General features: G+C 44.6%; 1 protein-coding gene across 4 annotated transcripts in view; it reads right to left on the reverse strand.

Annotated features, from left to right (window-relative positions):
- The window catches only part of SLC4A5 (solute carrier family 4 member 5), a 753,917-nt gene that overhangs the window by 261,526 nt on the left and 475,777 nt on the right, over positions 1 to 16,614 (reverse strand). The gene's annotated exons all lie outside the window — the stretch shown is intronic.

Here is a 16,614-nt window from a genome sequence, read left to right on the forward strand (position 1 = left end):
TCTGGTTTTTGGCTTTTATAATCTGGTCACCCTTCATTAACCACCCAAGTTCTCAGGCACAGGAACTCACATTAGGTTCAGTGCTCCTTAAAACCGCTATGGCATGAAGTAAGCCTGCTAAGTTTCCAGGTCTTCACATTTTGGGACTTGTAGTTTTGTTTATTCCATTATAAGCCCAGGACTACAAGTCCTATAATGCAAAGAAAAGCACCTATACAATAGCATCTAGTCACCTAAGGGGCTGAGAAATGCAGTTCAGTTGTGATGAAGCGCTATTGTAGAAACTAATCGTTTATATGACCATTTCAGACTAAACAGGGACCTTTATCTAAGAGGGACCATAATCAGGTATACTGTGCTGAGATTATCATTGACTTGGCACCACCATGTAGTGTCGTGATAACGGCGGCAGGCTTCGGGGCTGCTACAACATGTGCGCTGGCACTGGTGCAAGTAAACCACACTGCACACAATGGGTCATAGCCGAGAATCCCGCCCCCGAGCTGGTGCTTCCCTTTTATTCACCCCGCAGGCCATGCCTGGCCTGCGGATGACGTGCGGCGGTCCGGGGAGAACAGGGCCGCTAACTATTACATCCCTTTCCAACTCAGTCCTTGAAAACAAGCAAATCAAACAGTTCGCACAGTTCGGCTGGCATGTGCACAGGTTCAAAGTGTCTGTACAGAGTGTAGTGGCACGGATCTGGCGTCATCAGCACACAAAGTCTCTCAGGTGTCGGTTAGGGTGGGGATTTGGTCGCAGGTTGTACCACTGCAGATAGCTTCACAGAAGCGGGCTGCCAGGGGCCATGTGGCTTGGAGACAGGTCTGGGGGTGGCGAGATGGTGGCCTCCGGTGTTCCGCTGTCTCCATCGCTCCCTGCTCCTCCGCTTGGATGTTCTTGCACTGGGACAGCTGGGCCACCTGGTCGATTCTCGAGGGGTCCAGTTGGCTGTTCGGAGGGGATTTCCTTAAACCATGAGATGTTTCAGGAAACTTCTTCATTTCCTCTCTGCGCAGTTATCATGGTCCCATTGTGGGCAGTGACCTTCCAGGCCCCGGGCTCGTAGTTTGTTCTGAATTTTCCTCCTGCTCGATGGTCTTTTAGGAGGACAGTCGTCCCTGGCCGGATTGCCCGTGGTGTGGCATTGAGGCGGAGGCTGACACGTTGGTTTTGACAGGTTCTCCGATCTTGTGTTTCCTCTGCTTCCAGAGGCGGTGGCACCCATCCTGGACAGATGGGGAGAAAGTCTCTTCTGGGGCCGTAGAGCATCAGCGACCAGGGGCTCCTTTGTGTGGTGCAGTGGGGGTGCTTCTGTATTCTCTCAGGAATTTGTGACGCCGCTTCTCTGGGTCAGCTTGTTCGACCACTGCTATGCAGAACATCTTGTTCAACGTGCGCATGAAACGCTCCAAATCGCCGTTTGCCTGTGGCCATTGAGGCGTGAGTCGCCGGTGATGTATCCCTCGTTGGCCTAGAAATGTGGTTAATTCTGCCCCTTGAAATGTGGCCCGTTGTCACTGCGGATCTCGTGGGGAAAACCAAACATGGCAAACACCTTTTCCAAGATGGGCCCATGTGTTTAAACGCAGTAGATACCACTGGTTCCATTATAGGGTATTTGGAGAAGGTGTACACGAGTATTAGCGTGTGTTTCCCTCCTGGGAAGCTGCCGAAATCAACGCTCACTTTGGACAATGGGATGGTGCATGCTTCTTCAGTGATCACCGGAATTGGCCTTTCTGGGGCGCTCATTAGTTGACACGGCGGACAGTGACGGACAAAGTCTTTGACCATTTTCTCTAATTCCGGAAACCGAACCTTTTCTCCCATCCGTGCTTTCATCTTCATTATTCCCTGATGGCCTCCGTGAGCTAATTGGGTGGCGTGGTGCTTTCGTGCTTGGGGTATTAGCAGTCTCGATCGTCTTAATATGATTCCATCTCCTGTGGCGCTGAGTTCATTTCTTATTCTCCATATTTTCGCCAGGTTCTCTTGCTCTTCCGGGGTCCAGCAGTTAGCTTGTCGGAGATAGTTTGTCCACGACTCTTCCTACACAGCTTGTAGAGTTCTAGCATACACTGCGTCGGTAGCGGCTGCTTCTTTGATGTTGTCTAGGGTCATGGTTTTGGGTCAGGCAGCTATCGATACCAGATGTACATAGTGTTCTGCATCTTCGGTGTCTTCCTGTGTCTCTTGCGGGCTGGGGTGTCTTGACAGGAAATAGGCGGGGTTTTTGGCTCCCGGCCGGTACACCACCCCCATCTCGTACGGCTGCAGCTGAACTGCCCATCGTTCAATTCGGGGAGGACGATGAGGTGCAGTCCCTTTGAAAAGGGAAACTAGGGGCTGGTGGTCAGTGACCATGGTGAATGACTGTCCTGTCAAGTACAGATGAAAGTGGCTACAGGCCCACTTTATGGCTAATGCTTCCCGCTCAATCTGAGCATATCTTGTTTTGGTGGGCGTGAGTGACTTGCTGGTGAACGCTAGGGCCGCCCATTGGCCGGGCTCATATTCTTGGGCCAGCACTGCTCCTAGCCCTACTGGGCTTGCGTCGACGAGCACTTCCGTTTTCTTCGCGGGGTCGAAACAGGCCAGCATAGCTTCTTCTAGGAGCGCATCTTTGATTCCCTGGAACGCCTCTTCTTCTTTCTGACCCCACTGCCACTTGGTATCCGTCCTGGTAAGGGCTCTGAGTGACTCCGCTCTGGTGGCTAGTCCTGAAATTAATCTCCCACAGTATGTGGCCATTCCCAGAAAACTTCTCACTTCTGTTGGCGTTGTTGGAGTGGGGGCGTTTTTGATGGCGACTGACTTCCTCGGGTCCACTTGAATACCTTCTTGGTTGAACACGTACCCGAAGAATTCAAGGGATTGTTGGAAGAATTGACACTTGTCCTTATGTAACGTTGCTCCGTGCTCACTGAGACGCTTTAAGGTGTTGCGGAGGTGTTTGTGATGGTCAGCGGCCGTTGCTGAGTGGATCAAAATATCGTCACTGATGTTCAACACACCTGGTAGTCCCGACAGCATCTCCCGTATTGTGTTTTGGAATATTTCCGCTGCTGAGGATATCCCAAAGTTGAGCCTTTTGTACCTTCGTAACCCTAGGTGGGTACTGCAAGTGGTGATGTACCGACTTTCTTCTGACAGAGGACGCTGATGGTATCCTGCATTCAAGTCGATCTTAGAAAGCCACTTGGACCCGTTGACATCCGCGATGATGTCGTCCATCATCGGTGTAATGTGACGTTCCCTTCTGATGGCTTTGTTCAGTAGCCTCATGTGGATGCAGGGGCGTATGGCACCTGGCTACTTCGGTTTTTCCGAGATAACCATCGGGGACAACCACGACGTTGGTCCTAACACTTTCTCGATGACCCCTTGCTCTTCTAGGGTTTCCAGTTCCTTTTCTACCAGTGGCCTTAGATGGAATGGCACTCTCATGTGTTGTAAGGCAACTGGGGCAACCGTCCTGTCGATGTGTAATTTGATTGGATCACACTTGATGCATCCGAGCTCTTGGAATAGCTCCGGAATTTGGGCGAGTAACTTGTCTACTTGGTGGGTCTGGATTCTCCTGGCGAACGAGACAAGGCCCAGGTCCTCTGCCATGTGGGTGCTCAATAGGATGTCTGCTTCCCTGTCGATTACATGGATCGTGGCTTTAACTTCCAGGTCATCTGCTTTGATGGGGACCGAAATCTATCCTTTCAACGGAAGAGGTGTGTCCGCCCGTACGCATATATCTTGGTCTTGGACAGGGTCACCAGTGGACGTGGTCGTAGCTGTCGATATTGTTGGAGGCCCATTACATTCACTGTTGCTCCAGTGACATGGATCATGCACGTTGGCTGGGGCCTGCGACGTCGCTTGAGTTCACGTGCGAAGGAAATCTGGTATACTTCTTCATCCTCCTCTTCTGACGAGTCTTTAATGGGCCCTTGGTATCTTCTGCCTTTCCTTTGGGCATCTTCTGATGGTGCTGCCTCTGTCACCGTCTGTGTCGGGGGTCTTTGGTTTCGGTAGTCACGGCCTCTGTTTCGCCTCCAGCATACGGTGGCAAAATGGTTAGGTATACCGCAGTTGGTACAGGTCTTCCCTTGTCCAGGACAGTTTCTTGCAGCGTGTGGCTCATGGCCGCAGTATCCGCATATTGGCTTGGATGGTTCTGGCTTCGGCTTCCTGAACGAGTCTTCCTTCGGCTTGGTTCTGAGGGCATCTGCCCGTTCCGTCTTGATGGTGTTGGGCCGTCCCTGGGGTTTGATTAGCGCCTGGTCCATTTCGTTTTCTCGGGCTGTGGACAAATCGTGCGACCTTGCCAGTATCAGCATGTCCTCGAGCGTCTTGTCTCTGCATCCCTGGATGAGCTGCGCCCTGATCTCTTTTGGTTGGTCATCCTCGGTGCACGTGCTGGCAAGTTCGCGCAACCTGGCGTACAACGTGTCCATGGACTCTCCTTCTCGCTGGCAGGCTTGCCGCAGCTTGAATCGCTCGAAATCAAGGTTTAGTTGGGGTTCAAAATGGGCATCTAACGCGGTCACCGCTGCGCTGTAGTCTGTCGCACCTCCCGTGTTGGGCAGGTGCTTAAAGAGTTTGAAGATTTCGTCTCCCGGGTAGTGTAGTAGTACCGACCTTTTCACCGCTTCATCGGTCTCACGGGTCGCGACGAAGTAATTGTTCAGGCGCTCGATCCATATCTTCCATCTGGGGGATGCCGTTGCTGGATCCTCCAACTCGCTGAAAGGTGGTAACACCCCCGAGGCTGCATGTTGGAAGGGGGGGTGAGCGGGTGCCGCGGCCTGGTCATTGTCCCCCATCACGATCCGGGGCGTAGAGAGCTGAGCTGGCAAGGAGTAGTTGGGGTGCCCAATGGTGGTGGGGTTGGGTCAGCAGAGGTTGCCCTGCCGAGGAGCGGCGTGAGAACCCAAATTGCTGGGCGGAGAGGGAGCAGGTAAGACCACAGGCAGGCACTGAGGCTGAGTGATGGCAGGCAGATTCCCATGCAGGCTCACATGTGGGGCAGGGCGTGCGCACATGGCGGTTCAGCTTGCAGGGCTGACGGTGATCAGATAGCCTCTTGGTAGGCCTTGCAGACCCCAGGCGGGGGCGTCGCTCAACCGCAGTGATTGCGCGGTAATTTCAGGGCTGGATGGGCATGAGGGAGCGCATGGGTCTTGTTGTGGGGCCAAAACCACTGTTATGCAGCAGGGTGCACTCACCCAATGAAGCACGCCTCGTGCGCGGAACGTCGCGGTCCGCGGCTCTGCCACCGTGACCGGAGATGAGCGATCTGGCAGTATCGGGCAGTCTGGTGTAGCGAGCGAGGGTCACGGCCCTCCTCATCGCCAGTGTGGTGTTGTTATAATGGCGGCAGGCTTCGGGGCCGCTACAACATGTGCGCTGGTGCAAGTAAACCACACTGCACACAATCGGTCATAGCCGGGAATCCCGCCCCGAGTGGGCGCTTCCCTTTTATACACCCCGCAGGCCACGCCTGGCCTGCGGATGATGTGCGGCGGTCCGGGGAGAAAAGGACCGCTATCTATTACACACCACACAGGCCCGTGGCGCACTGTCACATAATGAAGTGATAAATGGGTTCCCTCCCACGAGAAAGCCGGTTGAAAACCTGGCTATGCAGTGCTCTCTAAGAATTAAAAATCAAATTTAAAATGCCTGACTTTTGCTAAAAGCGTGCAACACCTATATTTGTTTTTTCATACACTGTGGAGACTGCAGAGATGTGCCCAGAATCCTGACTAAACCCCGCTAAGGATATTACGCACTGCTATCCAGGCAAGCAACAAAGTCGAGTAACTTAAATCACCCGGTACCTGCCACACACATTTGGGAAACTTCAACTCTCTGTCTCAGCAGTGATGTCATGCGATGGTCATCACCTAACTGACTGTCTTTGAGTTTGCAAAAAGCAGTTACCCAACTCCAAGAAATGATTAGAGGGGTCTTCCAACCCAGACCCCCCGAAGGTACACACTTGGCCACTCCAGCATATAAGATAGTCGCTAACACAAGAATGCCACTTAAATGACCGTTATTCAGCTACATAAGAATCTGAAACATTCCATATCAACTGTTTTGCCTCTAGCCTTGTTCTTGTTAGACTCAAACAATCTTCCAAAATTGTACCATTCTTTCCCTAAATGTCACTGCATGGTGTCCACACTTTATTAGCATACTACACCAAGGCTGTCTAGTTTTGTTCCACCTCATGCTTTTTTCTTCCACAAACCTACACTTTCCATTTCTACTTCCCCACTTGTTTCATATCTCTTTCTTCCATATTCTTACTGTTGTTCTTGCCTTTCTATTTCTTGCTCTGGCTTAAAGTCTGATGATGAAAAAAAAGTCAGGTCCGTAAAAATAGATGCCACTTCGCTTCATCTTTAACCACCAGAACAAATTAAGCTCTGGAATAAGTACTGCTCGAAGTTTTTGCCTTAATGCGAGCCAGTACTTTTTATAGTACTGCTGTTCTGTTTTGGCCAGCAAGGAAATTTCTCAGAAGGAAATATGTACGGTGTTACAGAATATATACCTGCATGTCCCTTCTTCTAGTTCAAGCCTTCAATTACCATTTGATAATTTAAGACTTATTTTTCAGAAATATCTTTGCCACTGGTTAGATAATCCTTCAAAGCATCTCCTCTTTTCACTCTTTTGCACAGATTTACATCAATATTTCCCTTCACTCCACTTTATAATATGCATACACCATATAGCCAACACCTGGGCAAGACAATATTCGACCTGGTGCAAAGTGTTGTGGTGGAATTTACTATTCAATGCCAACCATGATTTGCATTGGAAATTTGCCTAATGTAACGCAAAGTAGCACTGTGCGCTATTTTGTCTTATTTTTCATCAATGAAGCATACCTTGGGTGGTATATGTGTTGTTTCATGTAACAACAAATTAGTTTTGACACAAATCTCTATCTTCAAATATCGGTAAGCAGGCGTAACAGTGGAGCAACGTTTAAAAGTCTCCACATTATTCCACCTTTCCATGTGTAGCGCACTGAACAGCACACATATAAATTAGGGAAAGTATTAAAACATAGGGGCATATTTACAAAATAATGACGCAACGTGGAGCTTCAAGCCATCTTTCAGCGCAGAGATACACCATTAGGAAAGAACAGAAATGCATTGTTTTTACAGCAATATGATGCATCCCTGTGCTTTCCTCAGCGCTGGTGCACAATTGACTGCCTATTGCCAATGCACATTGCTCCATGGTGCAAAGGTGCTTGTGTTGTAGGGATGATTGCATTTGAGCAGGAAGGGACACCTTCCTGCACAAAAACAATAATTGATGGCGTTTTCTGCCTTCTATGTGTGCCTCAGAATGCAGCACATATGGAAAGAGGAAAGAGCGATGGGCGAACAAGGTATTTCTCCTTGTTGCACCAGTTTTACAACTCCTTTGGAGTAGCATTGGCTTTTAACGCATTCCCAGGTTTACAAATCCTTATGGATCTGGGAATGCAGCAAAATCCATGGGTGCTAAGTGGGAACACCCACTGCAACACCAAAACGCCCCTTTCCCGTATTGTAAGGCATTGCCTCACTCAATATTTACAAGGCCATGAAAAGCCACGTAGAGTGGCTTTGCATGGCCTTGTAAATATTGCCAAATACACTGTGCCTCGAGAGCATCACAAAAGTGATGCTCCGCTGACGTAAACGTATCGCAGTGGCATTGTAAATATACCCCTCAGTTTTTGTACTGGAAGGGTGCTTCCAGTACAAAACCTATGCATGACAGAATGCATACACATTAGCACTCTTTGGCAAAGGTCTTTGTGTGAGATTATGGCAGCCTAAGGTGTGCTAGATATGCAAGTGACTAAAACAACCATATCTTAGCAGGTATGCCACTGCTTTTGACTTCATCTCCTTGTTCTGCTTCATGAACTGCGAACCAGCCATTTCAAGAAACCTGTCATGAGTACCAAAGACCAGACTAGTAATAGCAGCTGCTACTCCTAACAATCTCTACACTGACACCATGACCTGAGAAAATGCTTCTCTCATTGATGACACAGCACTGCTATTTGGTAGCACTATCATTGTCAGAAAATGTGATTAATCTGTCTTCATATATATTATGAAAATATGCTTCTGGGTCCTCAAATGAATCAATCAATTTAAACGTATATTTATCTTCCTATTAGGAAGGACACTTTCAATTTCAGATTGGGGTTGAGTTTATGCATAGCTTACTATAGTACCTTAAGCTCAGTATTTCCTACTTTTCATATTGAGTGGCAACAGCTGATGCAAAATGTAGCTGTCCACCTTTGGTTCCCATTGAAGAATAGAGATCAACTATAACAATGTCCAGTTTGAATGTAATGCTGTGTAGCATCTCCAAGGCAATAAGCCCAGTTCCTTGCACGATGATGCATGTACCAACCCTACTTAGAAGTTATGTGTGTCCATATAACTAAACTTTGCATTTCAGTAAAAAAAGTTAATGAATTAATGTAAATTAATATATGTTACTGTATTATGTTATGAAACACTTATCCTAAAATAAAGTACATGCACACACGTGTATTCACTGAAAAAACACACAGTTAAAGGTTAGTTTGAATTTCAGAAAACACAAAACCGAAAAAGACTTGAAGTCACAAATTATGGTGAGCAACACACTATGCACACTATAACTCACAGCCCTGCCATGGTATACTCTTTGTAGAAAGCCTTTTATTTTTTTGTATGCGATTGACTAAGAGGTGTAGAACCATGGTGGGGGAGTGAGTCATGGTGTGCATTGTGCTTCACGGCTTTTTTGGTTTTGTGTTTGCTGAACCATAACTCACCTTTAACTCTATGAGTGTGTGCATGCCCTGTGTACCCTCAGATGTTGAACTGCTAATATGTTTGCTTGGGATTTTGTGACTGTAGCAGTAAATCATCAGCACATAAATCTAGACCTGGTTCCCATTTATGTTGGTTGGGTCCCAAAATTGTTTTATCAGTACAAAGCCCTGTCTTGTACCATGGAGGATACAAAGTAGTGTTGATAGTGTTTGATTTCCTATAACAGAAGCAACATCATCAGCACATATATCTAGACCTGGTTCCCAATCATGTTGGTTGGGTCCCAAAATTGTTTTATTAGTACAAAGCCCTGTCTTGTACCATGGTGGACACAAAGTAGTGATGATAGTGTTTGATTTCCTATAACGGAAGCAACATCTAGGGTTCTGATAAACTACATGGATGGCCTGAATAAATGGTGAAGCAAAGCCTATTTTCCTCATTACCACCCACAGAAATTCTCAGCAAATTTGTATCGAATGCTTTCTAAGTATGGATAAGAATTGTAGAATATGGTCATGTTTTTAATTCTGTGGTATCTATTGCTGTATTTCGGTCAACTAAATGTGTGAGTACATTCAACTACATGCATGAGTACATCTTTATCTGGCATAAAACCTTATTGTTCTTTGGTGATTATTTCTCCAAGTGTTCTTCTGAGGCCTCCTGATATTGCTGGACCTCTCAGCTGCCTTCAACACACTTTATTATTCCATCATCATATGCACCATGGAGTCTCAAATGGGTTTTACCAGCAATTTTCTACCATCAGTCCCAGTCCTATCTTTTCACTTGACTCCAGTTTGTTCCCCATGGGAACCTCTAGGTCACACAAGGTCCCTTTCACCGGTAGAGTCCCCCAGCATTCCATACTGTGTGCAGACCTGTCAACTTCCTAACAAAACTCAATGTGTGAGACCAGAGAACCAGAAGGGGGCGGGCCTAAGGAGGGGGCGGGAGCTTAAGGTCATTACTTTAGAAGCTACTAAAGCGCTTCTAAGGGGGTGTGGCTATCAAGGTAGGGGGTGGGGCTTCTATTACTCATTGCCAATATGTTTGTATTTGGCGATGTCCAGTCCCCGCTGTCTTTTGGCTAGGTTGCACTATAGAAATACTGTATACACACATGCCATATATGGAAGATTGGTCAATATTGATGTGGCTATTTTAGAATTGCTGCAAAGGAGTAAAACATGGTGGCATGAACAGCGTTCAGAAGAATCAGTTTCCCAAGTTATACCCTCTTTGTATAACTCACCAACGAGATTTTTGACCTCACCTCGAACACTCAAAGGAACAGATCTCACTTTGTGGGCAAATGGAATGGATTATAAATTCAGTTGAATGTGTTGTTCAAAAGCTTTCAACACACCAACCTTACATTTTAACACTTCAGGGATCTTATTCAAAATATCCTCAAAATATTTAGGACTCTTTCCACATGCTATACCATATTTGAAACAAGTAAATCACTTTAAACAATTGGCTACCTTACACCTGGTTTCAAGAAAAATCCAAGTTTGGCAAGATTCTACCATCCAATAATGTGCTTTCCTTTTATGGCCACATCATTTTTTGTAATAATCTTTTTTCCCAAATATTCGAAAGTGCTTCAAAAATACCCTAACATATCAATGTCTTGGTTCCCATCCACTTTGAAATTGATATATTTTTTCCACCAAATTATTATTGCTCATGTGTTCAACATTAAAAGATGCACCAGAGTCCTCCAGTCCCAGTAGTGTAATATTGCCACTAACCCATTACACCATGCGCTATTACCAGGTGATGTTTTCTCATGATGTTACAGAGTCCTCTGTCAAAACAGCATTGTCTAACCAATCGCAACAATTTTGATGGTTCCCTTCCAGTCTACTGACTTTTATGCAAAGCTTGCCATTTTTGCAAAAATTTGAAAGTGACACATTTCTTATATAAATTGCAGTGTTTACCCTGAGCTGCACAATCTAAATTGCTGTCCAAATATGCTTTCAACACTCATCAATAGCATCCTCCACATTGTACACTAAGGATGTACCCTCATTGGAGATTAGTACTTCAGATGAAAGCATAGAGCATTCAATGTTTTTTTGAATATCCATGACATCTAAGATTGTTGGGTTTCTACAACACAGAAGTCGGTTGTGCATGGACGTCGCGTCACACACCCTTGACCTTAATAACATCACAGGAAGTGACATAATCATGATATTTGCCCTTATATCGTTACAGGAAGTGAGGCTACAACCTTTAAGGTACTTATTTGGTAATCGTTGGGAGCTCTACTCCTTTCTCTTTTTGTTATATAAAAAGAAAATGATGTGTTTGTATGAAGAGAATATAGTGCTACAGAACTCTGGTAGTACTGTAATCCTAACTTATTCACACCACAAAGAACCATAGCTTAAGGTACCCCCAGTGTAAAGCACAATCAGATATCTAATAGTAGATCTTAGGAAGATTTAAGTTCACATGTATAAATTGATATACACCTTATATTGAACATGAGTATAGTATTCCAGATTGACAATACAATTTGATTGCTGATCAATTTTAAGGTTTTTTCACTTATGCAACTCACAGAGGTTAAGGTTTTTTCACACACACAATTTTTCATGTATTACCTGTAATGAAACAAAGCAGTAAGTTGTACAAATGTGTTTGCTTTGTAGTTAATTTTTACTTAATTAGAAGAATATGCATTGCACTGCTGAAACTATTTATTTTATGAAACCTAAATGTAAAGCTCAGGTCCCAGAGAAAGCTGCAGAAAGTAAACAGTTGTCATCAAGATACCCCTCCCCCATATGCCATGGGTGCCCTCTTAGGCAAAAATTACTATACAATAGGCAAGTGCCACAATGTTTCCTTTAGTGCTGTCCATATTCCATGGAAAACCCCTATGTCAAATATTACCTCTTGTATGTTAAGACCAAAATTTGGCGATGGTTGCCCTCCCCACAAATGTCAGTGTTGTCCTCTATTAAGTAAAGAATTACCATTAGCCAGTGCTAGCATTTTTCAATCTGTCCCCTATGCCAATAACTTCCTCCAGTACTCCAGCAAAAGCATTTTTCCATGGCTATCCCTATATGCCAGGTATAACTCTAGCATGTTAGTCTCGGTATCATGCTAAGAATTGTCTCTAGTATGCTAGCACAAGCATTTTGAAGGGGCTGGCTCTATAAACCAAGAATAAACTTCAGAATGCCAGGGCTAACTGCAGACTTGCAAGCATAACACCACATACTCTCTCATACTCACTTACATTTACTCACTCATTCACTCTCTTTCTTTCTCACTCAGCCCTACGTATTCTCACACTGACTCACTTATTGTCATTCTTTTGCACTCATTCTCATTCATATGTTGTCTTACTCATGCTTTCTCACTCCCTCAAACTCACTTGCACGCAGTCTTACTCTGATTCATTCAACCACACTTATTCCCACTCACTATGAAGCATTAATTCTTACTTTTAGTCACTCATATATTAATGGCCATTAACACTGCCTCAAACTCTCTAACAGTCTGCACACATGATGCTTGGAACGGATGTGGATATTCACTGTTAATTTATCTGACAAGGAAGAAGGATCAGAGTGGGCCCGGCGAGAACACCACGCAGCATCTAATCAGAACTCGAAGGAATACATCTGAACCCTAAGGCGGTGAAAAAACAATGGAATAATGGATCCGATACAGATGCACATCACCAGTAATGGGTAGAGTCACTACACCTTGTGGCTTGAAGGACTTCTTCAAAGAAAAACAACTTGCACACGTCCAAGCCCAAAACTAAATGGCAGGAGTATGCACAGCAAATGTATCTACAGCTACACATGCCACAAACCAGTCTGCTTTCTCACAATGACTTTTCCTTTATGTCATCCTATCAAAGATGGGTGAAGTGTAAGACTTGGTCATGGTGTTATTTAGTCCTACAGATCTTAAGTCACATGAGAGAGCTTCCCATCATTTGTCAGGTCTTCTATTTGAGTGATTTTTCCCAAAGCGCGGAATGGGGTTCCTGCTGATGAGGGATTTGGTTTAATGTATCCCAATATGCCACTTGGTGTGGAATTAAACAAGTCATTGATTCTAGTATTACGATTCTCCCTACGGTCTCTGCAACTTGCCATGAGTCTGTGCTGATATATGCTACTTTTTATGCTGTGGCGGGCGTAGATGTTATCAGCCTATATACCTCGATAAGTCATATGCATGTATCCTAATGGGTGAAGTAGAAAAATGTTGGTAACTGGGATGACAAATTTGTGGAATACACACCCTGCATACTTTTTGCAGATCCTACATTGACAATATTTGCTGCATCTAGCAAGGCACTAAAACATTACTCAAAAAAGCTTACAGTAAATTAACAACAACAAATGGGACATTATTCATTTTCGCTAACTCACCCTCACTTCCAGTACCTCTCTCACTCACTAATGCTCAATCACTCTAACTCACTCAATGACTTGGTCTCACTCTTCCACTCACTACCAGTCACTCACGCTCTATCACTTTAACACACACATGCTCACACATACTCTGTTGCACACAAAAACACTCTCACACCCACACACTGACACAACATACATTTAAAGGCATTTACTTTACCTTAGCTATCAGTGAATATCTTGTTCCAGCTCTTTGTGCTACATTTTTTATTACACTACTGCTTCCTTACCTTTCACTCTCTGAACTTTCTGTCTCACCTCTCTCTCACCTATTATCCCTTTCTCTCAGATGTCTCTTTTCAAGTGTCCACTCCCTGCTCTCTTTCTAGACATTCTCTTTGTCACACCTGTCTCTTCCTCAAAATATCTCTCTCTTAGCTGTGCCTTTCACATTTTTCCGCATGTCACATCTCTCATCTGTTTTCCTATGTGCCTCTGTAGTCTCTTTTTTGCCTTTTGCTGTTATTTCTCACCCATCTGTGTGGTGTCTCCTCTTCCTCTCTTCTGGTCTCTCTATTGCCTCATCTATTAACTCTTCCTTTACCTGCCCTTTCATCTGACAATGGGTCAATAGAGTGAGAGCTTCATTAGATCCTTGCCTGCCATCAGTTCTCAAACTGGCTCCTGAACTGATAGGCTCATGCCTCGCAGCCCTCTGTAATGCCATATTTAATTCAGGAGTCTTCCCCTCACTCTGGAAAACAGGGTCTATCTTACCTCTCTTAATGAAACCTAGCCTGAATTGAGTCGATCTTAACAACTATCTCCCACTATCTTGTCTTCCACTACATGCTGAATTAGTGGAAAAAGTCATGAACACACAGTTGGCCCAGCATTTACTTGACAATCAACTACAGGATGAAACACAATTTGGTTTCTCGGCTGGGCACAGCACAGAAACAGCCCTGAGCAAAGCCACAGAGGAAATTAGGGCTGCACTCGACAAAGGAGGAGCCACACACTTACCCTCCTTGAGCTGCCAGCAGCGTTTGATACCATTAACCACAAGCTGCTGATCAATTGACTGAGTTCTTTAGGAATTAAGGATAAGGCGCTGGCTTTACTCACTTCCTTTCTCACAGACAGAGCACAATCAGTTGCCTTGGGACAGTACGAATCCTCTCCTCTTTCCCTTCCATGTGAGGACCCACAGGGCTCATCCATTAGTCCCATGTTATTCGATATTCAAGGCACGGAGCTGGGCTGCTTGGTTAGATCCTTTGGCCTCTCCCTGACTTCATATGATGACAATACTCAAATCGTCCTGTCAGCCTTTAAAAATGCACAAAAGTTTCTGGTCAATTCCACAACTGTATGCGAGATATCAGTCTATGGATGAATAGTCACTGCCTGAAACTTAAGTGAAACAAAAAGAAAGTGGCACTGTTTGGTAACCTCTCGCCAGCTTGGTCCCTATCCTGGTGGCCAGTAGAACTGGGCCCCCCTCCAATTCCTGTATCTAAGGCCAAAAATCTTGGCGTTCACATTGATGATAAACTGAACCTTGGTGATCAGGTCAAATCAACTGTCTCATCCTGTTTTTATTTACTTAGGACAGTAAAAATGTCTTGGCTTTTATTCCTGATCACACCAAGAAAACTGTGATTCCCACTTTGATTCTGTCACGAATAGACTACTGCAATAGCCTATATGTGAACTTGCAGGAAAAATACCTCAATAAACTTCAGACAGTTCAGAAAGCGGTTGCGAAACTCCTCTTGGCCATCCCTAAATTTCATTCTATCTCCAAGGAAATTCGTAAACTTCACTGGCTGCCTGTAAGGAGCCGTATTAAATTGAAGGCCCATTGCTTTGCTTACAAGGCTCTTCACAACTCCAGGCCCCAGTTCCTGAGACATCTTTTCGAATGATATACTCCCAGCAGACTCTTGCGCTCTACAGAGGCAAAAAGAAATCACAGTACCCAAAGTCCGAAAGGCCAATTGGGGCGGGAAAAGTTTCATCACAGGAACCACCAAGCTCTGGATTCGTCTTCCACCTCACATCACAGCCATAATCAGTGAGATTACAACGCATTCCCCATTACAACACCCCGGTGGAGTTAGAATAGTAAATTGCATTGTAATGGACAATTCATTGTAATGGATTGCGGTGTAAAGCCCAGCGTAGTAAAAGATTTTGCGGATTAAAAAATGCGGGGTAAGCGTGCGGAGTAAAGTGTCATATTCTTCCCAATCATGACCTGTAGGGAATGATGACAGAAGATTCTATAATCATGCTCTTCAATTGACATTTTCTGTTGCAACAGCTGTTGCACCATTGTTGATAAACTTTGTAAAGGCCATGAAGATTCAGATCGTCTTGCAAAGTATTTTACAATAAAGCTGAGCACCTCACCAGCCACAGGGGCAACTCCACTCTCTCCCAGGCAGAATACTGGAAGCATGAACATAGGGCCTGATTTAGATTTCAGTGGCCGGGTTTCTCCACAATGGTGACTGATATCCCTTCCGCCAAAATATCAATTCCATAGGATATTATGTGATTTATATTTTGGCGTGCAGGACATCCGTCATCGTTGCGATGGAGTAACCTGTCCCCCGAAATCTAAACAAGGCCCATAGTTATTAAACTATTAAACTTCTTAATCTAAACTTACAGGATTTGGATACCAAACAAATACCATGACCACTTACACTTGAAAACCACACATGCATGCCAATCCCAATACATTTAACACTGTTTCCCCAGATTAAAAGTAACTGCTTCAGATGTTAGGGGGCAGTAGGAGGGCATTTCCTTATCAAATGTGGCTGTTAATAGATATCTACATCAGGTTTTCAACAATTCTGGAAGATGTTTGAAATATGTCATCGAAAGAGACCTTTGGTAGGTCTATTATTCTAATGACAGTCTTTCCTAAACCAATTTTAATCTTTATTCTTAACATTTGGCTCAATTCAAGCCAACCTACAATGAAAGTAACATGAAAGTAACTAGATACACTATTCTAAATCAATTATTGAATGCCTTCTCTTCATGTTGGTAGTAACTCATTCATTCACAATTTACATCAACTAACATGTGGTTTAATTGGGAATAGACATAGTTGCATACAGTATTAATAAACTAATTCACATATGATATATTTTACCTTCAAATTAATGAAATGTGCACAACTCCAATTCCATCAGAATATCAGATAGATCTGGCATCTTTATTAGATATTCTATTGGTAATCTGACAATACACTTTGTGTAATGACTTGCATGTTAATGTGTGAATCAGAATCATTTAGCATGTGCGAATACTGTATTATGTGGCATTTATTGTTA

Source organism: Triturus cristatus, chromosome 11 (genome assembly GCF_964204655.1).
Source record: "Triturus cristatus chromosome 11, aTriCri1.1, whole genome shotgun sequence".
Taxonomy (NCBI): domain Eukaryota; kingdom Metazoa; phylum Chordata; class Amphibia; order Caudata; family Salamandridae; genus Triturus; species Triturus cristatus.